The 23,806-nt window shown below is 34.4% G+C and overlaps 1 protein-coding gene across 12 annotated transcripts in view; it reads right to left on the bottom strand.

The window, feature by feature from the left end:
- mdfic (MyoD family inhibitor domain containing) overlaps window positions 1–23,806 on the bottom strand; it is a 348,344-nt gene that overhangs the window by 8,760 nt on the left and 315,778 nt on the right. For 8 of the 12 annotated variants that reach the window (XM_073945437.1, XM_073945438.1, XM_073945434.1 and 5 more), the window contains one exon: window positions 7,409–7,486. The gene's annotated coding sequence lies outside the window, so the exon portion shown is untranslated. Of the gene's footprint in view, window positions 1–7,408; window positions 7,487–8,641; window positions 8,756–11,320; window positions 11,413–23,806 lie in introns of those variants that run through there. The other 4 variants (XM_073945435.1, XM_073945426.1, XM_073945427.1 and 1 more) reach the window with 4 other exon arrangements.

The raw sequence follows: 23,806 nt of genomic DNA on the forward strand, positions 1-23,806 counted from the left end.
TGCCTAAACATCCCTCTGATATTTTAAGAACAGAAATAACAACAATATTATTATTAAATTATTATTATTATTATTATTATTATGTAAATACAACAACACTAATAATAATAAAAATAATAATAATAATAATTCAATTCAATTCAGCTTTATTTGTATAGCGCTTTTACAATGTAGATTGTGTCAAAGCAGCTTCACATAAATGGTCATAGTAACTGGAACAGTGTAGTTCAGTTTTTAGTGTTTAAGTTCAGTTCAGTTCAGTTGAGCTCAGTTCAGTGTGGTTTAAAATCATTACTGAGAGTCCAAACACTGAAGAGCAAATTCATCGATGCGTAGCTCTACCAATCCTGAACCATGCGAGCCAGTGGCGACAGCGGATATAATAATAATAATAATGATAATAATAATAATAATAATAATAATAATAATAATAATAATAATAATAATAATAATAATAATAATAATAACAACAAAATTAACTAGTAATCACACAGTACAGTAGGGTGCAGTACACACTGTATAAAACATGCTGGAACAGTTGGTGGTTCATTTCGCAGTGGCGACTCCTAATAAATGGGAAACGAAGCAGAAAAAAAATGAATTAAAGTTCAAGCTAAAACGTTGTTTAAATATGCAAATAAGAGACTTTTCATGAAATATGTGCTAATTTGCATACATTAAGGGCATAGCACAAAAATCCCAACACTGGATGAAATCAAAATCATCATAAGGTTTTAAAGGAGTGTTTGGTAATGACTTTTCATCACATTACATCACATTATTTGTAAGTTAAAATGTTGTATATAAACAGGCAAACTATGCATCAATGCACGGTAAAAAAATCCTTCAGAATATAGATATGAATAAAACTGTAAAGCATTGTGTATGTTTAAGAGCCTTTAAGACATTGGTGTCAACTTGCTGTTTAATTCTAACCCTGCTTCAAAACACCTAACTTTAGGTTTCAAACAAACCCGAACGACTCAGTTAGTACAATCGGGCATGTATAATTATGGTTGGAACTAAACAGTGCTGAGCTGCGGCCCTCCAGGAACTGAGTTTGACACCTGCATGTGCTCTAAGACGTAAGTCTCAGACACCATGAGTTATAAAAAAAACTTGAAATCTACACATACAAATTGATAAAGAGTCACAAAAGGCGCCCTTAAAAGCAACTTAAAGAGACTTAAAAGTGCATCTCTTCTTCATATCACAGACAAGACGACACACAAACAAGCTCCAAATCAGACAAGAAAACTGGCAACTGCATGAGTAATAGTCGCACCTTATGGAAACATCCGCCACAAGAGGTCAGTGTTGGAGCAGAATTCAACCATGTGCACTTTTCTGAAATCCACACTACAAGCTTTTAAAACAACACACACACACGCACGCACGCACGCACGCACGCACACACACACACACACACACACACACACACACACACACACACACACACACACGCGGGCGCTGATTGTTTTAATTGAACAGCGATTAAAACAGCGCCATGCGCAATCACCAATCGCTTAAAACAATTCTTACAAGCTACGAACACGGCCATTCTACAGCACCGACATCCCAGGAGGAGTTTGATGGAGCTCTTTGAAGAAGAAGGAGGAGAAAAAAGAGAAATGATTTAATTCTTATCAGTATAAATAGTGTAAAAAGGCAGTTACGCAGAGAACACATTTTTCCATTTGCCTTTCAGTCAGCAAACATACTTTTTACAATTGATATAAATCCGCGACAGTGTACGTTGGGTAAAATATCTGCCAAGGACTTGAATAACACCCAGGAGTGTGAGGGAAATTAAACAGCCTTATTAGACTTTACACGTGTTGGAGAAAACATGAGTGGGAGAAGAAAGCACATATGGATCCGGAGAGAAAGAGAGAGAGATGTGTTTCATTGTGTGTTGCGATGTTAGACTGTGCGATGTGCTATTAGCAGATTCGCAAATGCCGCACAATCAAATCAAATCGTGTCTGGTATTTGGGAAAGAGGACGACAATATTGGAGAAGGTGTTAGAGTCTTCTGTCTCTGCTTCTGCTGGGCTGGAAAGGTGATTATCGGCACGTGTGAGGTTTAGGGATGGAGAATTTGACACGTCTGACGAGTGTTTGATTCATAAACACCCTCACTGACTGCAGACTTTGCTTGATCAAATTAAAGAGGAATTTTAAGTGCTATTATATGGATGATGGTTCAAATCAGTTGATCAGTTATGGCAAAATAATTTAATTTTAAAATAATTAATTTTGATGTAGCTTGTATTTTTGTTGTTGATGATGATGATGATGATGATGATGATAATAATAATAATAATAATAACAACTGTTGTTTTCATATTATTAATTGTCCATTACAAGACTATTAATAATTGTTAATAATCACATTAATAATTGTGCATTACAAAACTAAAATGATTGCAGTCAGATGACGGTTCAGATAATTTAATCAATTATGCAAACAAAATGTTTTGTTGCTTTGTTGTAGATAGTGGTTTTGCTGATAATAATAATAATAATAATAATAATAATAATAATAATAATAATAATAATAATAATAAATACTATTAATCTACAGGCTATTTTAAATCCTATACACACCCACATACTAATAAAATCAACAATAACAAACAAATTTGACATTGCTCTTGTTTTCATATTCATATTTGTATATTACAAAACTAAAATAATTGCAGTTATATGAATAGCATTCAAATAATTCAATAATGCAAAGAAATGTTTTTTTGTAGATGCTATTTGTGTTAATAATAATAATAATAATGATAATAATAACAATAATAAGAAATAATGTTTATCTACAGGCCATTTTAAATCACACACACACATACACTGCTGTTATTTTCCAATAAATAATTGCATATTACAAAACTAAGCATAAAAAATCTTCAACAAACAGGGACAACAACAAGTTTACAACAGTTTTAGTAAAAATTAATTATAAACAATGAGCAGACATACACAATACAATATATACAGAGTAGAAGTACTATAGACAGAGAGTTTTAATAAGGCAAAATTTAATAAGTATACACACACACACACACACACACACACACACACACACACACACACACACACAAAACAGCATGACACCTAAATGACATATAATTTTGTGTTTCCCCTACATTTTCCATAAAAAATGTCTTACATAAATTTCATAAATCTGTCACATAATAATCCTTTATAAACATAATATTTTTTTTACATTTATATCCAATCTATAAATACATATACTCACACAGCAGTAACAATAAAACAATAATAATCTACATGCCGTTTTAAAATCACACACACAGACAGCAATAATAATAATAATAATTTTAAAATGTATATTGTTTTTTTAAAATAAATACATGAGTAATAATTCTGAACTATTTAAATTCTGATTAATAAAAATAAATAATAATTCTAAATATTGTTGCTATACTACTACTACTACTACTACTACTAATAATAAATTTTTTCTTTTGGCTTAGTCTCTTTATTAATCTGGGGTCGCCGCAGTGGAATGAACCGGCAACTTATCCAGCATAAGTTTTACACAGCAGACCCTTCCAGCTGCAAACCAGTACTGAGAAACATCTATACACACTCATTCAGACACACATACACTACAGACAATTCAGCTTATTACATTCACCTACTATATAGCGCATGTCTTTGGACTGTGGGGGAAACCAGAGCACCCAGGAGGAAACCCATGCCAACAAAAGGAGAACATGCAAACCCCACACAGAAATGCAAACAGGCCCAGCCGGGATTCGAACCAGCGACCTTCTTGTTGTAAGGTAACAGTGTTAACCACAGAGCCATCGTGCCACAATAATAATAATGATAATAATAATAATAATAATGATAATAATAATAATAATAATAATAATAATAATAACAGTGATTCTACATTTAGTGTATATTCGCTTTAGTAAATCTCTTTAATCATGAATGAGCATGTGTGTGTGTGTGTGTGTGTGTGTGTGAGGAGCAGATGATCTCAGTGCTGCAGCGCTCAGTGTCTGTGTATCCAGTAAGACTCAAAGCTCACTGCAGTGTGTAAAGAATCAGCCGAGCTCAGAGACCAACACAGCGGCGGTCCAGCAAAATAAACCCCAAAATAACAACAAATGACGGCAGAATTACAGCCCGAGGGGATTTGTTACACTCTCGTGCCTCAAACACCTTCCTTTATTCCACATTATGGAATTTGTCATGTTCAGTTGGAGCTGTCATATTGAAAACTGTGTGCGCTAATGTGTGTAATCTGCTTTGCAACACATCAATTATGATGGATATTCCTCTAGCCCAGGGTTTCTCTCTCTCTCTCTCTAATCACTCCACACTTATTAGAAAGCCTGTTTAGTAAATAATCATCTGCACTGAAGGATGCTTAACAGAAGACAAGTGTGTTTGTATTTATTAATACTTTCTCTCATGTGTGTGTGTTTAAATGTGTGTGTGTGTTTCTGTATGTATAACACAATTGTATTTTTTGTTTACAATTTTGAGTAACATTTAATCACGTTATATAAGATTAATCGTAATCGTACATCCAAAATAAAAGTACGTTTTGACACAATATATGTCTGTATTATATATAATTATAATGTACAGTTAAAGTCAGAACTATTTCCCCCCCTGAATTATTAGACCCCCTGTTTATTTTTTTCCCCGTTTTCTGTTAACAGAGAGATTTTTCCGACACATTTCTAATCATAATAGTTTTAATAATTCATTTCTAATAACTGATTTATTTTATCTTTGCCATGATGACAGTTAATAATATTTGACTAGATATTTTTTAAGACACTTCTACACAGCTTAAAGTGACATTTAAAGGCTTAACTAGGTTAATTAGGTTAACTAGGCAGGTTAGGGTAATTTGGCAAAGTATTGTATAATGATGGTTTATTCTGTAGACTATTAAAAAAACTAGCCTAAAGGGGCTAATAATTTTGTCCTTAAAATGGTGTTTAAAAAACTGAAAACTGCATCCATAAGGACTGCATCCGTACATCTCTGCAATGACTTCAATAACTTTAGTAATAATCATCTGGAGTGGCGAAGAAAGCGTTCTTGCAGGACTCCCAGAGTTCAAGATTCTTGGAATTCATCTTTAATGCCTCCATCTTACCCCAGACATGCTCAACAATGTTCATATCTGGTGACTGGGCTGGCCAATACTGGAGCACCTTGATCTTCTTTGCTTTCAGGAACTTTGATGTGGAGGCTGAAGTATGAAAAAGAGTGCTATCTTGCTGAAGAAATTGCCTCTCTTCTGTGGTTTGTAAGGTAATGGGCAGCACAAATGTCTTGATATCTCAGGCTGTTAATGTTGCCATCCACTCTGCAGATCTCTCACACGCCCCCATAATGAATCTAACCCCACACCATGATTTTTTTCTTCACCAAACTTGACTGATTTCTCTAAGAATCTTGGGTCCATGCGGATTCCATTAGGTCTTCTGCAGTATTTGTGATGATTGTGATGCAGTTCAACAGATCATTCATTGGAAAAATGCCACTTTTGCAAATGATCAACTAGAAGTCAAGTTATTATTTGCTGCTTTTACAACTGGGATCGACAACAAGACTTTTGACATGTAGTATATACTATCCATTCTACTGCATATTAATTCTTTTGACAAATTATAATACATTTTTTCCATAATTTGTCTTAAAAGTGGGGATTTCTCCATATCAAAATATTTTCATTGATGCTGTTTTAATAATAGCAAATATAATAAATATAAATTAATCATAAATCAAAAAACTTTATATTATAATAAATAACCTCTTTATTAAAGGATGTTAAATGCAGTGTGGGTGTTTATATTGATTAGTTTATTCTGTGTGAGTAAACTATATCTTGAATGTCTAAATCTGAGCTGGTCTTTTTTTAACAGTAACTATTTTTACCAGTGAACTGTGCTGAATAGCTGTAGATGAAAACCTACCCAGAATGCAGCGCTCACCGCCCACCCACCTACAACTGAGCTGAGCTGAGCTGCTTCTGGATTTTCCAGCAAGAGTTTCTCACAATTCAACACTGTTTTTTAATAATCCAGAGCTGTGTGGTTGCTCAGTGCATGAACATCTTTGAAAGTGTGATAAGTTAACATTAAGTGAATAAAGCAGGATAAAATAGTATATACAGTATATTCTTCTCCTTCTTCTTCTTCTTATTATTATTATCATTATCATTATTATTAATATAATAATAATAATAATAATTATTATTATTAATTTTATTACTATTATCATCATCATCATCATTATTATTATCATTGTTATTATTATTATTATTATTATTATTATTGCTATATATTTATTATTATTATAATAATAATTATTATCATTATCATCATCATCATCATAATAATAATTATAATAATAATTATAATAATTATTATTATTAAGATATTTTTCAAATATTTCCCAAGTGATGTTTTATAAAAATAAATAAAAAAAATAAAACGTTGGAGAAAAAAAAATAAAACGCTGAATACTGGAATCTTGCAACAAAACAGTTAAACTATTATGTACTGTCTGAATCCTTATGTAAAATGTGTTTAAAAAACCTAAACACTGTTAAACATCACTTGGGAAATATGTATTTATGTATATTTAATAAATTAGATACATATAATCTTAAGTTGTGTAAAACGATACATTTTTAGTAAGATAAATAAATTAAAAATAATAAAGCCACAATATATTAGTGTATTTTTCTGGCATGCTACTCTAAAACCAATTCAAATATCTCACAAAAAAGAAAATATAAATAGAAAAAAGATTGTGTGAGGAGAGAGAGAGAGGGGGAGAGAGAGCAAGAGCGAATAAAAAAATGTAGAAAATCTAAAATGTTGGATGTTAAATGTACAGTTTATTCTGATCTATTGATTTGTATGAATAATATGATATGTTGCTTAATAATATAATATATTGAATATTAATGTGATATATTGAATAATATGATGTATTGTTAAAATTGTATTTAATTATTATATATAAATAATACCTCTTTTTTTAACTACTATTTACTGTGTGTACTGTTTTTTTATTATATATGTATGTTACTTTTTATGTAAACTTTATAACTGCTTTGGCAATACATTTGTAATGCCAAAAAGCAATCATTGAATTGAATTGAAAGAGAGAGAGAGAGAGAGAGAGAGAGAGAGAGAGAGAGAGAGAGAGAGAGAGAGAGAGAGAGAGAGAGAGAGAGAGAGAGAGAGAGAGAGTCATAACTCCTTTATGACTTAGAGGTGATAACAGTGAGCTTTTATAAACAACACGTCCTCTTTCACAACACAACAAGCACCTGTGTGTTCAATGACACACCTGACACTGACACTGACAAATAAACACTCTTCAGCTTTACCTTTTGTCTGGTCCACTTCAGCCCGAGCCAACATGAAGACTGTACATGAAGTCCAGGAGAGGCAAACACAGTTGATGTCTAGAAAAGGACACACATGAGACAAAAACTGTTAGAATCAGAATTAGAATAATAATTAGTCAGAATTATTAGCCCTCCAGAATTATTACCACCCCTTGTTTTTTTTCAACACATTTCTCAACATAATAGCTTTAATAACTCATTTCCAATATTTTATCTTTGCCATGATGACAGTACATAATATTTGACTAGATATTTTTCAAGATGCTAGTATTCAGCTTCAAGTGACATTTAAAGGCTTAAATAGGTTAATTAGGCAAGCTAGGGTAATTAGGCAAGTCATGATGGTTTGTTCTGTAGACAATTCATTCAACAAATATTGCTTAAGCGGACTAATAATCTTGACCTAATAAGGAAACATCTTTTATTCTAACCAAAATAAAACAAATAAGACTTTCTCCAGAAAAAAAAAATATCAGAAATACTGTGGAAATTTCTCTGCTCTTAAAGTGACTAAATACTATATATTACACGTTTATGTGTGAGGGGTCTGGATGCAGACCTGATGCAGTGTAATCGGATCTGCATTTCAGATTGCTTTTTAACGCGCTCACCTAAGAACACCCCTAACTTCACCTGTCACAGTGACATCACTCACTCCATTAAATGCATTGTGTCTGATATTGCATCGCTGAGTGATGCAATCTCAACTTGCAGCATTAAGGCTGCATCTAGACACTATTGAATGATTTGGCCTTTAACTGTATATGTAAACAACGTCAACCGTAAAACAATAAACAAAACTAAAATTTTTGATCATATTTTCTCAAATATTTGTAGATGCTTGAAAGAAATTGGGTCGCCGGTTTCTATTTTAATGAATAAGATGATGTAACGTAATAAATTAAACGGAAGCATAAGGGTGCAGCGACCGGTCACCATTTATTTTAGGTTCCCTTAATCTTTGTGTCTTCACTAAATGCTTCCTTTTAAACAGTCCTGCTGTGTGACGAACGCAGTTTTAAAAAGAACAAACATCCTATTAAAACGAGGTCAAAAAGTGGCATGAATATTAATCATAAAGCAATCTGCATAATGCCATTTAAAATGGTTTGAAGGAAATTAAGGTGGAGTGAAATCATTATATATGCATAATACTTCATATAATCATAATAATAATAGGCAGCACGATGGCTCAATGGTTAGCATTGTCACCTCAGATCAAGAAGGTCGCTGGTTTGAGTCCTCGCTAGACCAGTTGGCATTTCTGTGTAGTTTGCATGTTCTCCCCATGTTGGCGTGGGTTTCTTCCGGGTGCTCCGGTTACCCCTACAGTCCAAAGACATGCGCTATAGATGAACTTTATGAACTAAATTGGCCGTAGTGGATGAATCTGTGTGTGTGAATGAGTGTGTATGGGTGTTTCCCAGTACTAGGTTGCAGTCGGAAGTGCATCCACAGCGTATAACAAATGCTGGAATAGTTGGCGGTTTTTTCCAGTGTGGCGAACTCTGAAATAGAGACTAAGCCGAGGGAAAATGAATGAATACTACTACTACTACTACTACTGCTGCTGCTACTGATTTACTACTATTACTACTGATAGTACTACTTCTACTACTACTACTACTACTACTACTGCTACTGATTTACTACTATTACTACTGATGGTACTACTTCTACTACTACTACTACTACTACTACTACTACTACTGCTACTGATTTACTACTATTACTACTGATGGTACTACTTCTACTACTACTACTACTACTGCTACTGATTTACTACTATTACTACTGATGGTACTACTTCTACTACTACTACTACTACTACTACTACTACTGCTACTGATTTACTACTATTACTACTGATGGTACTACTTCTACTACTACTACTACTACTACTGCTACTGATTTACTACTATTACTACTGATGGTACTACTTCTACTACTACTACTACTACTACTACTACTACTACTACTACTGCTACTGATTTACTACTATTACTACTGATAGTACTACTTTTACTACTACTACTACTACTACTACTACTACTGATACTAATACTTCTACTTCTACTACTGATACTACTACTAAAATTGATAAGAGATTAATAATAATACAATAAGCATAATGCTTCTTAAAAAGAAGTCTATTGAAATGCCTAGTTTTTATAAATCTACCGTAGTACATCCTTCAGTACTGTGGTGTTACTATCTATGTGGTGTTACATTTTTAAGAGATTTGATGTATGATAAGAAAACATTACGAGCACAGTATAAATGAGGCTGTGGATCTCGACTCTGTAACCTGGATCAATCATGGCAGTGTAAAAGACTAAATGATGGAGATCTGAACTCCAGAGCAGAAACTCTAGAGCTGATCCCAGTCAGATAGGAGAGTTAATAAAAATCAAGAATGGCTGTGGTGAATAAAGCAGTACAAGCAGATTGGCACGTCTTCATTTCTTTCTGATCTGCAACTCGAGGAGAAGCATTCCAAGCAGATTTAATGTGCAGCTATAATAACCATTCCAGCACCGAAAACATACCTAAAAATCCGCGAATGACACTGCATTACTTCACAAAATATCAGACCTCAGAATTATTTATTTCAAACCCAAAACTATAAAATCAAACTCAATTCCCCCTTTTTGAATGAAATATTGTTGTAATTGATAGGTTTATTTATTTTTAGTTGGGGTTTTATCATAATAACCTCCCTCTCCTTTAATAACACATTTTCAATTACTAAGTGCTAACTGGTGTGAGGGTGGGATAACCTGTCAATCAAATTAAATCAACCAATAGCAAACCACAAGTCCATTTCAGTCTATTCCTAATAGAGTATAACAGTCAGAATAAGTTAAGTAAAGACCAGTAGGGGGTGCTCAACCTGCAGCCTATGTGGGTCCTAACACCCCAGTAAACTGAAGGAGACTCTATACAGTCAGTGAGCGTAGTCTTTCAGGCAAGACGTTAAACCATGGCCTCACTGTGGTCATTAAAAAAAAAAAAGGCACTTCTCGTAAAGAACCTTTCAGTCCATCCCCAATAGAGTATAACAGTCAGGGCTATATAAATGTAAAGAATTATTATTATTATTCTTATAAGTTTTTTCTTAGGAAATTGATTTTTGGCAACCCTTAAACATAAGCCTGTTGTGAGGTTGTTAGATTATATGCTTTTGCTGAACCCCCTATTGTTTACATTAATTCACATGTTGGTGTTTAATAGCAAAATTTGTACAAAAACTACACTACCCATGATTCTGCACACAATTCTCACCAATCAGAGTTGCAGTGATAGTCTTAGTGCAGTAAAATATATATTTATAATAACCACACCCACTCCAATGAAACAATGTTAATGACGTAATCAGTTTCAATAAACTTTAAATATAGTTTCAAGTTAAGATTACTAATTTTATAAGTAATTTTTCATTTAATTGTGCTGTTTGCAATGCTTCATGGGATTGTAGTTCATTACTTAATTAAAGCTCTTAAGTACACAGTCTTGTACCTTTGATTTCATATAGACCGTTGCTTTAGATTAAGCTTTGTAATGTTGTGTAATTGGGTTGGTCTATGAATTAATGCTTTAATAAAGACTTAAAAAAACATATCTATGGGAAAAGTGTGTGGGAAGGTACTAGCACTGCTAAAAAAGTGGGAATGCACTCAAAACCTCTATACAAAAAAGTCAGGACTTATTTCTTTTTCAGAAAGCTGCTCTATTTGAAAATGTGTTACGAAACAATCCCAAATCCTAATTCAGGCCAATTTAAAAAATAAATCTGTATGATTTCCTTTGGATTTCTCAGTCATTAAATAAAAACAACCAAAAACAGGATGCTTAAAAGCACAGATGTTTCCCAAAGAACACCTTTTTCACCTGCTAGTCAATGATCAACCAAACTGTGGTGAAAACCTGGTGCTGCAGTTCCTCTTCAGGCCTCCAGGTGCTCTTAAGTAGATGCAACACACCTGTGGATCAGCGATAGGGAAATATAAACTACACTGCGTCTCTAGACAGATACATGCTAGTTTAATTCACAGCATATGAAGCACACTGAAAACAGCTAATTCAAGAAGACAGCCGGTGACCTGTTCATAAACGTTTCTTAACAGAATTAAAAAATCTTGCGGTTCGCCACAGACGTCATACCTCAAACAGCTTTAGACAACATAAACCCAGTATGTTTTAAACTTTTCTCGATCTAATGTTTTGAAACCGGAGCTCTCAGACCAAACGGTTTAAACAGAAAAGAGTTTTACCTCAAATCAAGCAATACGTTCCTTGTCCTGCAACAATTCGCTAAACTAAATAACATGTGGCCCGCGAGCCATAAGTCAGTCTGGTTGGTCTTCAAGACAAACAGAAAGTTATTTTCGCACGTTTCTTATCTCCTGTCCGCATTTCGCTAAAATAACACACAAATCAGGTGGCTTCGCTCAGTGAACGGATCGTAGGTTAAGAAAGATGTTACGCAGCTGTCAGAACGGCTCTCATCTTGTTTTACCAGGTGGAGCTGCAACAGTCACTTGTGTTTTGATATAAACCAACTGTGAGGACTGATACCAGTTTAGTCTGAGGAAAGCAGCCAGAGCAAACAAATACAGCCCCGCTAACACTGCCGCATCTGACAACCATTAAACATGTATCAATGAGAGAGAAAGAAAGAGAGAGAAAAAGAGAGAGAGAGAGAGAAAGAGAGGGATTGAACCTTTAAATTGGCCAGTTCTGGTTTCACAGCCAGTAAATAAACAGAGATTAAGGCATCATCCTTCATTAGTGATGAAAGGCCCCTGGATTGCGACTAGCAAGATGCACACCTGTATTAAGGGGACACTTTTTTTGTATTCACTCAGCTACACTACATCTGATCTCATTATTAGTTTCATTAATATACACACGCTGTAGAAATTATATGACCGTAAAATGACTATAAAAAAATTACCTTTACTTCATTTGATAAAGTTAATCAGGTGCAAACTACTGTTTTTAAGTTATGCAAAACTTAACTTTATATTTTAAGTCGAGTTAGGATGACTAGAAAAGTTCATTTGATTCAATCAAAAAAATTGAAGGCAGCTAGATTTTGTACAATGCAAAATTAACACAACAGTACACCTCCTAGAGTTATTTAAGCCCAAATTGTGCATTATATTGTGCTACAGTGTGTTTAACAGTGACACAAATCTGCCAATCAACACCCTTTGTGACCGTCAACCTATCATTGAATGCAAAAGAAAAAGAACACAACAACTGCAAGTCAATAGCACGACCACTTTCTAAATACATTAGACCAGACGAGCGTGTCAGGACGCCTTCACCGAAAACATGCCCTGGATTTTTTATTTCCTCTCAGTTCAGCGCAGTTCTTTGGTGATGAGAAATTTGCTGCGTTAAGCGATTCCAGAGTGCCAGTGCGACTGAAGCTCTCTCGGGACCGCTAAATTGTTACAAAGCAAGGAAATGCTTTTGCGTTGATGGCTGAAAAGTGAAAGGCGCTCGTATCGGTAACAAGGCCCTGAGAGCGGCTGTTCTTCAACATCAACACAAAAGCAAGAGAGAGCAGAAAAGAGCGAGACAGACACGGAGGCGAGAAAAGGTGGCTCGGCGCTTGTTTCAATTGGCACACCTGCTTTGAGAAACTTGGCTCAAACGGAGAGGTCTAAAAGTTAATTACACCCTCGGTATGGCCAAGAGAAATGTTGCTAACTGACGTAACCTGATAATAATTTCAATATTGCTGACAGTTATAAACTCATCAAGTTGCAGCCTAGGGCTTGCGCAACGTGCACAAAGAACGCCAGTGTCTTTCAAATGCAGTCCCACGACTGATTCACTGTCAAAATTAGCACCTTAAACGATACGATGAATTATTTCCTGGTCAACAAAGAGCATTCACTTTGCTGCCATCTTAGTGTTTATGCTGCAAAATGTGCTTAAACTTCACACGCAATCGCACTTAGCACCAATTTTGTTTCCATGGTGCACAGAAACACCAAGCACAAACACACACAAGGGAAGGCGTGAAGTCTGTCGTGTAGATTAAATGACACAATATAATTTGTGTAATCATTCTCACTGTAACTTGTCAACTGCTGGCAGCAAATGTGTTGCATGTGATCTTACATGTTTACTGCAATTTGCATGTATATTCAAAACTGACAAAAAGAGGCACTCCATGACTGGGTATGTTTAAACCGGTGGTTTACGTAACATCTCATGAAATCTTTTAACACCAAAATGAAATAAATTGACACTTTAGTTTAAGTAGTAATTGTCACTATTAACTACTGGTTTATTACCCGTCAATGATTGAGAAATGATTGTTTATTTGTACTTATAAAGTACATTTTCTGTCTGACTGTCATGATCACCATTGATCTAGCCTGTGCAGATTGCTGGAGAACTATACACATGCCAATTTAATGAACTACAACTCCTACCATGCACCTCAGACACACCAGTTCCTGATTCCCCTGATTACACACACACAGCTGGAAGCTCATGATGGACTAATCAGATGGACCATATAAACAGCACACAAACACACACAGACCTGAGTCTTGTTTCTCCTACGAACATTACTAAGCATTTTCTCCGTTTATCCTGCCGTGTTTTTGATCCTTGTGTTGTTTACCGTTTGGATCGTTTTGCCGCCTGTCCTGAACATTAGCCTGGAAGTCATAATTATTTGTTTGTTAATAGTGAGAATTGAGAATTGTCAATGAAGTAAAGTTAAAGTGCTTCATTTTCAATAAATAAATGAATATAAGTAGCACAGATGCAAAAACATATCAAATTCTCATTTTAATAAAAATAAAATTACATCTACAACCAGCGCTGTTGTGTTCATTGCAATGTTTGCTATACTACCTTTCATTTATGATTGGTTACATAAAAACCTATATAAAAAATATTGATAAAATATTACAGACACATTTATTCTATTCAATAAGACCACAACGTAGAGGGAAACAGGGAAAATAGCAGAACAGCTTTTTTTCCTCTCCTCCTCTACATTTTTTTTTGCGTGGGTGTCCGACTCAGGAGAGTTCATGGTCTCTCCACAGAACAAAGGCCTTCAATCACGCAACACAACACTACCCACAGCATCCTGCTTTCTAATTAATATTAATCACCTTCAGCACCTCAAAAACATCACAATAAAAATATACATTTATTTGACCTAGTGATACACTGCAAAAATAAATAAATAACTAGCTAAAAAACAATAAGAAATAAGCAAATAAATACAATATATATTACATAAAACCACAGACAGTAAACTAATATTAATAAATAAAACCTGTATAAACCAATTTTTTAATAAATAAATAAATAAAATATGCATTCATGCAAACAAATAACAAAACATACTACAATAGATATTACATAAAGGCACTGACAATAAACTAATATTGATAAGTAAAAACCTATATAATTCTACTGTTTTAAACAAACAAACAAACAAACAAACAAACAAACAAACAAACAAACAAACATATAATGCATTCATGCAAAGAAATAACAAAATATACCACAATATATTACATAAAACACTGACAATAAACTAATAATATAAAAAAACTATATAATTGTACTGTTTTAAATAAATAAATAAATAAATAAATAAATAAATAAATAAATAAATAAATAAATAAATAGATAATTCAGAGTTCTTACACCTTTTTCAACTTCAAATTCCAGCCCTATTCAAGCACTTTCAAGGTGCAATTTATGCTTTTCCAGCACCTAACAACCACGCATGGTAAATTACGCTTATATATGCTGTATGTACTTTTTCAAATTTAATCCGATTGTGCTATTTAAAAAAACAACAACAATATGACATTTCAATTTAAATACTTTGGATCATACATTTATTGGGATATTTCAACCAAAAATTGTAAAAAAAAAAAAATGAAAAGTTATTGGATGAAATATCTTAAGTTTGGTCTCTTTCTACCTAAAGTTGATATCTCAAAAATGAGCTTACAATCAGATTTTGTTTGGGTGTAGTAGCAAGTTAACATATCCGTTTCAAACCATTCCTGAGCACTTCGTTTGGTGTTTTAGGTGCAAATATGCATTCTGTGTGAATATCTGCTACAGATGCGCATGCTGGGAACATTTTGCAGTGAAAACTGGCAAAACAACAATTTTATGCGATTGCAAAAATGTTCTCAAAATATTTTGAGCTCGCATTGATAATATTTCGGGTGCATATGCAACCAAAACAGTCGCAATTTCGAGCCCAACAATTTCAAATTCAAGCAGGTTCAAGCACCTTGTCTAAAATCCAAGCACTTTCCTAACCTTGAAAACTCTGATTAAAAATCAAGCATTTTCCAGGATTTCCAGCACCCGTACGAACCCTGAATAAATGAATAAATGACATAAACAAAAAAGCATACAAACCAAAATGTTGTTGCAAAATTATACATGCATATATACATGAATCATCAAGCATATATAACTGCAGAAGGAATTGATTTGCCAATAACAATCAAGTATTCCAGAGTGCTGTATAATAATTACACACATAACTCCAGTCCTGGCACACACATTAATGCGCAATTTAACAAGGGACACAGACAGCCCTCCACAACTCTGAAAAGTGTTACACATGAGATATATATATTTATTTTTTTTATCTGAGCTACAACTTTTCAGATTGCATTGCATCATTTCTGAGCCGCAGGACACAGCTTGCATGGAAAAACAATCGAAAAACTGTCACAGCCAATCAGAAACCAGATACTGTCACAGCCAACCAAGCATACTTGCAAAATCAAACACAGCATCTAAACGGCTTAAGAGGAAAAAACAAAGACCGAAACTCTGCGACCATGTCAGTCAAACCCTCATTACACCAAAGCCATCATGCTCCAATGCTGACCCTAACACTGAATCTGTACACACATACCATTAGTCATAGACCGACAGCGAGTGTGTGTGTGTCTGTGTGTGAGTGTGTGCATGTATGTGTCTGGCATTCATCACACTGTGGGAATCAAATGTCCCAACAAGTATAGCGATACCAGTCATTTTTGCCTTGTAGGGACATTATTTTAAAGAAAATGTCTCATAAATAACACAGAATGAAGTATTTAGAAATTGCGAAGATATAAAATGCAAATTGTTCCTGGTGTAAGGTTGGGAAAAGAGGACAGAATACACAGTACAGTTTGTATAGTATAGCTGTGTACAGTACAGATCTCACAACTCGACCCGCAATTAGAAGTATACAAAGTCTGTTTTAGCTCTACTGTTAAAGATCTGGGTGTTATGTTAGACAGTAACTTAAAACCATATCTCCCATATTCTTTCACCTGAGAAATATTGCTAAGTTATGAAGTATGCTCTCTATCTCAGATGCAGAAAGGCTAATTCAGGCTTTTATGACTTCTAGGCTGGATTACTGTAATGCTATGTTCACTGGTTGCTCAGTATTCTCTATTAATAAACTAAATTTAGTGCAAATTCCAGCAACCAGAGTTTTTATCAGGTCTAAGGAATTTGACCATATCAACGCAACTTTATCCTCCTACACTGGCTGCCTGTTAAGTTTCGTATTGATTTAAAAACATTGCTGCTGTAATTTCCCTCAAGCATACGCAAATTCAAGTGGTTTCTGTGATACTGGTTTATTTGTTGGCTTTTCCCCCAAATCCACCATGAAAACTAAACAATAACAACAAAACAAATGTACTTAATACAAATCAAAACATATGTAAACAAACAAACAAAATCTAAAAACTTCAAACACAACATACAAATATAAAGCAAAATACCTCATTGGCTGCATGCTATATGAACGAAATTGTCCTGAATGCTGCTTAAATCACCTGTTGAAGTCCTTTGCAGTCAATACATCCATTGACAAGCACATGCAAACAATTCATGTTTGCCAATCGCTTACTAACAGGAAGTGATAACCTCATGGGCAGTCAGCCATTTCATACAACTGCAGAGATTTCAAAATGAAAGTCCCAAACCAAATAAATTCACATATAATTCATGTAGCTTATGTTCTTAACAACAAAAAATTATCTTACAAAACATAAACAACTTATATACTTAATTTACAAAGTAACAGCAAACAGTTACAGCTGCTTACCTAAAAAGCTTTAAATAATCCAGCTTCTGTTTATCTAACCAACCTTCTGTCTCGCTACAATCCAACCCGCTTTTTGAGATGAACTGAATTGAATAGTACAAAAATCAAAATGCCTATGGAAAGTCCCCATAAAACATAAAAACATGTGTGTGTGTCCTTACAAATGTACTCGCAAAAATATCAATATCATTTCATTTTGACCTTGTGGGCCAAAATAAACTTTTTTCCACCAAAAAAATGGCTTATGAATCAGAAAAATGCAGATTGTTTCCTGTTGAGGGTTGGGTTTAGGAGTAAAGTTGGGGAAAGAAGACAGAATATACATGCATAATATAAACATCATTACGCCTATGGGAAGTCCCCATAAAACATGAAAACTCATTGTGTGTATATTCCTTGCAATCAATTTTGACCTTGTAGAGACATTTTTTGTCCTCATGAGGAAAAATGGCTTATAATAACATAAAGTGGTTTTAAACTGTGAAAATGCTGATTGTTTGTTGAGGGTTGGGTTTATGAGTATAGTTGGGGAAAGAAGACAGAATATGTATAATATAAATATCATTAAGCCTATGGAAAGTCCCCATAAAACGTAAAATATACATGTGTATATTCCTTGTAATCATTACATTGAGGGGATCAAATATCCCTATAGTATGACAATATCAGTTAACGTTGACCTTGTGGGGACATTTTTTGGTCCCCATGAGGAAAAATGGGTCAAATCACACAAAATGAAGTGTTTGTAAAATGTAAAATACAGATTGCTTCCTATTATGGTTGGGTTTAGGAGTGTGGTTGAGGAAAAAGGACAGAATATACAGTCTGTATAGTATAAAAATCATTATGCCTTTGGGGAAGTCCCCATAAAACAGGAGTACACAATGTGTATGTTTCTTGCATTCTTTACATTGTGGGGACCAAATGTAAGAGTAACAATATCAGCACATTTTGACCTTGTTGGGACAATTTTTGGGGTTTTTATGAGGGAAAATGGCATTCTTTACATTGTGGGGACCAAATAGTCCTACTAGAATAACAATATCAGTCAATTTTGACCTTGTGGGGACATTTTATTGGTCCCCATGAGGAAAAACGGCTCACAAAATAATAAGTGTTTTTGAAATGTAAAAATACAGATTGTTTCCTGTGATGGTTGAGTTTAGGAGTATGGTTGGGAAAAGAGGCCAGAATATACAGTCTGTTTAGTATACAAATCCCTGCCTATGGGGAAGTCCCCATAAAACATGAATACACAATGTGTGTGTGTGTGTGTTTATGTGTTTCTTGCATTCTTTACATTGTGGGGACCAAATGTACCTAAACGAATAGCAATAACAGTCAATCCTGATCTTGTGGGGACATTTTCCCCCATGAGTTTTAACGACTCATGAATCACATACAACTTATGGTTTCTAAAATGTAAAATTGCAGATTGTTTCCTGCTGAGGGCTGGGAGTAAAGTTGGGGAAAGAGGACAGAATATACAGTATGTATAATATAAACATCATTACGCCTATGGGATGTCCTCATAAAACATGAAAACTCAATGTGTGTATGTTTCTTGCATTCTTTACATTGTGGGGACCAAATATCACTACGTGAATAACAATATCAATCAATTTTGGTTTTGTGGGGACATTTTTTTGGACCTCATGAGGAAAAACGGCTCGTAAATAATACAAAATGAAGTGTTTTCAAAACGTCATTTAGGGTAATAGAATATAGCGTAATAGAATATACAGTTTTTTTACAGTATAAAAGTGATTACATCTATGAAAAGTTCCCACAAAGATAGATGTACAAGTATGTGTGAGTATATTTTTGTGTATGCATGTGTGTGGATTTCTTTAGGACAGCTGAAGGTCACTCAGACGTTCAGGCAATCACCCTAATGAAAACAAACGAGGGAGAGTCTGCTCGCTTTCTGCGTAATCAAACACACGAGCCATGGACAGAAAGAGAGCAAGAGATAAAGAGAGAGAGAGAGAGAGAGAGAGAGGGATCTAAAGGGTCTGTACCTTAGCATTGTTCTGTAATTTACTGTTTCCAGTTTAGGTCCGCTTCAGGGGAGATTTAAAGGCAAGCGGAAACAAAAAGAGCTCCGGCACAAACACAGAGGACGGAGACTTTACAGGCAATCCTGAGTTACGACTTCATCTTTAAAGTAAGAGAGAATGATGAGCAAACACTCATGGACAAGTGGAGCTTTCGGCTGGTAAAGATGTTGTGGTGATAAAACATTGTAAAATTCAAATCCGAGCTAAGCTTTGTTTGTTAGTATTGATTTTAAATCTATGGGCTTGAAAATGTAATTGCTGGTTATATTGCTCTTTAGCAAATTCTGGCATATCAAATTGACAACTTTTCTGTCCTGTAAAATGAAAGGAAAATGTTGATGACTCATCCTGCACTACACAGGTTTTTGTCCAATAAAAACACAGAGTGAGTCTGCAGCCAAACAAGTCAAGTAACTGCTGTTAAAGTACTTGACTATATAAAAGTCTTTTAGTATGACATAAACATTCAGGAAAATTGTTTTAAAAAATATATAAATAAATAAAAAATAAAAAAACATGATGAATAAATATAAAGAATAATAAAGATAAACGTTTGATCAATGATGTTCTGTCTAAATGTCTATCAATAAGCAAACTAATATGCTCAGTTGGTGCTCAATAAACATTTATATATACTAATATATAAATATATACTAACATATATATATATATATATATATATATATATATATATATATATATATATATATATATATATATATATTCAAACATACATACATATATATAAATAATAATCAGGCAAATGGTTTAAAAAATTGGATATTATGATGTGACTTTATTCTAAAATACCAACAATAAAAATACAAGTGACAATAAAACTAAATCACAAAGCCAAATGTACACTATAAAAAAGATTAGTCCACTAATGAGTAAATCTGCTGACTTAGAGTGATTAGTAAATGCATAATATAAAGATTAAATTAAGCCAACTTAACATTTCAGTTACAACAAGTTTACTTTGAATTTAAGTGAAGTCAACTTGTTGATTTTCAGGCAACAAACTTTCTTTTAAAGTAACTAAAAGCTTTTTTTTACAGTGCATCTCTCTCCTTCACTACAGTATGCACTGTTTATGGATTATTAGTTGCACAGCCTGATTATTTAAAATCATTAAATTGAGCTCTTGTGAATAAAAGCTGCCCAAAAAGGGAGTGCAACCCCTAATTCAAAATAATAATAATAATAATAATAATAATAAAAAACAATTCCTATACATACATACACATTTCAAAAATCTATAAACTGCTTTAATCTGGTCTACGCTGTGGATATCATCAGCCACGAAGACACGAGAGGCGAGCAGAAAAAATTTGTCTCTTCATTAGCATGGCGGCTAATTAATGAGCAGTTGTAAATCAGTCTGAAACATGAAGGCAGCAGCTGGGCTTGAAATATCCCTCGCTTGAGAGATACGCGAGAGAGAGAGAGAAGCAACTGGTGAGTGTGAGATCATTGAGACATTAGCACTGATCAATAAGCAGAAGCCTACTATTGCATATAAACCATCCCAGCGGATGCAGCGCCTCAGGCAGGGAAAGAGGAAGAAACATGGGCTTTATATGGAGCCTCACATTCGTTCAATCACAAAACGCTCGCCATTCCTCCAGACTGAGCAGCAGGTGTGCGATCATTTCTGACGCAGCTCCAGACGTCTCAATAAATGCATTATTGTGTTGTCAGACTATATGAAACTGTCGTCCTGCATTATTGATGGAGGGTAAGTTGCTGTAAACGGCCGCAAAGTCAATGTAAAGCTGCTGCTGCTTTTTCAGTTCAGCTGATACACAGAAAAGAGGGTGTTTACGCCACTTATGAAGCTTTGTGTGACAAACCATTTTGGTTTTTTTGTTGACACTCAGTGTACTTGTTTACTGTCCATTGATGCTACTGTATTTTAAAGGGATAGTTTACTCAACATTTACATTTATCATTTACCTTCACTTGTATAAAACCTATTTGAGTTTCTTACCTCTGTTGAACATAAAAGAAGATATTTTGAGGAATTCTAAAGATTGCAGGCACCCACTGAAATCCATCATATTTTCTTCCTACTATTGAAGTCAATGGGTGCCAGCTAGCATTTTTCAAAATATCTTCTTTTGTGTTCAACTGAAGAAGGAAACTCATAATCGTGGGCATTATACCTTTAAATTAAATCATCTGTAACTTGATATTTATCCCTAGATTTTTTTGACTAGGGAGTTTATTTATGTATCATGGGAGCCTGATGACAATTTTTAAGACGTTGAAAAGTTAACTGTTCAGTTCAATAGTGACTTTCATTAATATTGTTTCAGTTTAAAGTTATATTGTCATGTATCGTAAATTACTGCACATGACCTAAACTGTAAAAAAGAAGAAAAAAAAAAAAAGAAAATCCGAAAATTTACGGTTTATTAAACGTACCAAAAGTAAAATAACGGCCGTTAAATTACAGACATTAACCGTAAAATAACGGATATTAAATTACAGATATTTACCAGAAAATTAAATGTAAGAAAATGTTTGTAATTTAATATCTGTTATTTTACGGTATATTTCTGTAATTTAACAGCCATTACTTTACGTTTTTTTTTTTACTGCACTCCAGCTGTATATATCTATCTTTACAGTGTAGATATTGAGTTTCCAGAAACTTTTCAGTTGATCTATGGGTTTGTTTCTTAAGAGTGTATTTCCTGTTGAAACAGGAAGCTGATGAATACAATTATGATGACAATGAAAAAATATGATAATATACTGCATCTAAATTCAGTCAATCTTGGTTTACTATACAATAGAACAAAATAGCACAAGGATAAACAGAGAAAAACTTCTAAAATGTACATTATCATACCTGCCAACACTCAAATTTTTCCTGGGAGTCTCCCGTATTTGAAACCCATCTCCTGTCATCCTCCAGTTGTGTTATTTCTCCTGGAAAACTCCTGCAGTTTCACCTCCCCCTCAGATTTTGGTACATTCTGTAACACCCCTGGATTGCCAACTTTGGTATAGTATCGGATCCCAGCAGCCGCCAGAAACTCTCTACATAGTAGAGTTACTAACAACATAGTACAGTTTCTAAACCAGTTCTCAACAGTGTTATTCAGACACCTCATCATGTACAGAGACATCCTAAATGAAAACCTGTGCTGCAGACTGAGGCAGCGCACCGCCAAAATCTCAATGGAGTGGCTTCACAACAACTCAGTGACTCTCCTTGAGTGTCCCAGCCAGAGCCCAGATCTAAATCCTATTGAACATCTCTGGAGACATCTGATAAAGGCTGTACAGCGTTGCTTCCTATCCAACCTGATAGAGCTTGAGAGGTGCTGCAATGAGGAATGGGCAAAAATTCCCAAAGACAGCTCTGCCAAGCTTGTGGCATCTTATTCAGAAAGACTTGAGGCGGTAATTGCTGCCAAAGGTGCATCAACAAAGTATTGAGCAAAGACTGTGAATACTGGTGTACATGTGATTTTTCAGGTTTATGATTTTGCAACAATTTAAAAAATCTTTTTTTCACATTGTCATTATGGAGTATTGTGTGTAGAATTAAGAGGACATAAATCAATTTAGTCCATTTTGGAATAAGGCTGTAACATGAAAAAATGTGGAAAAAAGTGAAGCTCTATGAATACTTTCCAGATGCACTGTATGCATTTATCAGAGTATATATTTGTTGTTTGTTTTGCTCTGTTTATCCATTTTTAAATATTTTACCTGATATTGATGTTGTTTCTTAATACTTATTTGGTTGTGAAGTGCTTGTCTGTCGGTAAAAGTGCTACACAGAAAAAAAGTATTATTATTAGAAAACATTTTTCTCCTTAAATGCACAGCAGACCTGTACACTATTATACACCAAGCTTTAAAACTACCAGATTTCTACTGCATCATTTAGTCATGCATTGACAGATGGTCTTCAAGGAAGGGAAACTACATTCAGAGGTGTTGTTTTGTTGGACTCTGAGGCCTGTGAGTCAGCAGCGGTGGTTTGTTGGTAGGAAAGCTGCACTCTAAGCGAGAGATAGAGAGAGATATTTCATCTTGACTGTGTCAGACAGTAACAAGCCGGCGCTCCAGGATGCAGTAAACAGCTGGCAGGGCTCCAGCGGGGGGTCTGACACTCATCTCCCTCCATCACTGCCTCCAACGGCCCCTCTAATGGACCCTTCAAAC

The sequence above is a fragment of the Danio rerio genome, chromosome 4 (genome assembly GCF_049306965.1).
Source record: "Danio rerio strain Tuebingen ecotype United States chromosome 4, GRCz12tu, whole genome shotgun sequence".
NCBI lineage: Eukaryota > Metazoa > Chordata > Actinopteri > Cypriniformes > Danionidae > Danio > Danio rerio.